General features: G+C 40.4%; 1 pseudogene; it reads right to left on the bottom strand.

Moving 5' to 3' along the window:
• Window positions 1-542: 542 nt before the first annotated feature.
• On the bottom strand, window positions 543-1,533 carry LOC100665659 (olfactory receptor 5T9-like; annotated as a pseudogene).
• Between the last annotated feature and the right edge of the window lie 205 nt (window positions 1,534-1,738).

The following is a 1,738-nucleotide window of genomic DNA, read 5'->3' as shown; positions in this document are numbered from 1 at the left end:
TTTGGGAGATTCTTCACAGGGATTGCAGGGTGAGGAATTAAACTTCCAAAAGAGTGCTGAGTAATTGTTATAAAAAATGTGAGGGTAAGTTACATCATAGAGTTTTGAGGGCACCACCATTATACCAAAACCTGTTGTAGTTGAGTCGATTTTGACTTGTAGCAACCCTGTGGGGCAGAGTAGAACTGCCACGTAGAGCTTCCGAAGAGCATCTGGCAGATTTGAATTGCAGACCCTTGGTTAGCAGCCGTTACACTTAGCCACTACGCCCCCAGGGTTTCCATCATCATTATAGTAAGTGAAAATACAGTTATACAAATACTAATTCTTCAATAAATGATTAATATGGATTATTTTGAATACAGTCATAGGTATATAGAGGTAAAATTTATTTGTACTTGTAAAATTATGCATTGAAAGATTAATTAGTGGTTTATTTGAAAATGTTCTAGGACATATGGACACTATTAACTACAAGCAAGACATTTTCTTCGATAATTTTGAGTAGAAATATGGACTAACATCCAACATTCTTTTCGGTTTTACTCAATGCTAAAAATGTACTTTACAAACCAATTTCTCTCGAACACTTTTTTCATTGCTTCTTTTACATCTTTGTTCCTCAAACTGTAGATGATGGGATTCAGCATGGGAATCACAATGGTGTAGAATACAGACACTATCATGTCATGGTCTAAAGCATAGCTGGAACTTGGTCTCATATACATGAAGAGGATTGTTCCATGGTAAACTGACACTCCAGTTAAGTGAGAACCACAAGTGGAAAAGAATTTTTGCCTCCCTTCAGGAGAGTGCATCCTCAGAATGGCTGACAAAATGAAGCCATAGGAGATCAGGACAATCAGGATGGTGAATACCTCAACAGAACCCACAAAGTAGAAGAGCAGAAGCTGGTTGATGTGAGTGTCAGAACAGGAGATAGCAAGGAGTGGAGGGATATCACAAAAGACATGTCTAATTTCATTGGATGCACAGAAGGAGAGGCTAAAAGTCGCAACTGTGTGTAAAGTACCATGCACAACACCACCAACATATGAAGCAGTGACGAGTGGCACACAGACTCTGGGTGACATGTTAACAGAATACAGAAGTGGGTTGTAGATTGCTACATAGCGATCATATGCCATTGCTGCCAAGAGAAAGCATTCTGTGGTCCCAAAAGTGACAAAGAGCAGCATCTGTGTTGCACATCCAATAAATGATATGGCTTTATTGTCTGTCAGAAAATTGACCAACATTTTTGGAGTGACAACTGAAGAATAGCAGGCATCCAAGATGGATAACACACACAGAAAATAGTACATCAGATTGTGAAGTCGGGCATCTGCCGTGACTAATAAAACCAGCCCCAAATTTCCCAGCAGGGTAAAACCATAAATTGCAAAAAATAGCCAAAAAAAATGTAGATTGAAGCTCAAAGTCATCTGTGAAGCCCAGCAATGTAAACATGGTGACTTCGGTGACATTCTTCAACTGAGTCCTGTATGGCTCTACCGCTGACAACACCGACATTTCAGTGGCTGTGTCTGGGTCCTAAATGCGATATTCTGATACGCTGTGGACACAGAGTGTACCCAGTTACGTCTTCATCTTTGTTTTTTTGAAGGGGGTAATAACATCCTACAGGCAGTGATGGGATGTTGTTGCTGTTAACCGCTTTTGAGTTGACCTCCGACTCATGGCAACCGCATGCACAACAGGATCAGACCTCTGTGAT

This window comes from Loxodonta africana, chromosome 7, assembly GCF_030014295.1.
Source record: "Loxodonta africana isolate mLoxAfr1 chromosome 7, mLoxAfr1.hap2, whole genome shotgun sequence".
In the NCBI taxonomy this organism is placed as follows: Eukaryota; Metazoa; Chordata; class Mammalia; order Proboscidea; family Elephantidae; genus Loxodonta; species Loxodonta africana.
This window is presented reverse-complemented; position numbering and strand designations above follow the sequence as displayed.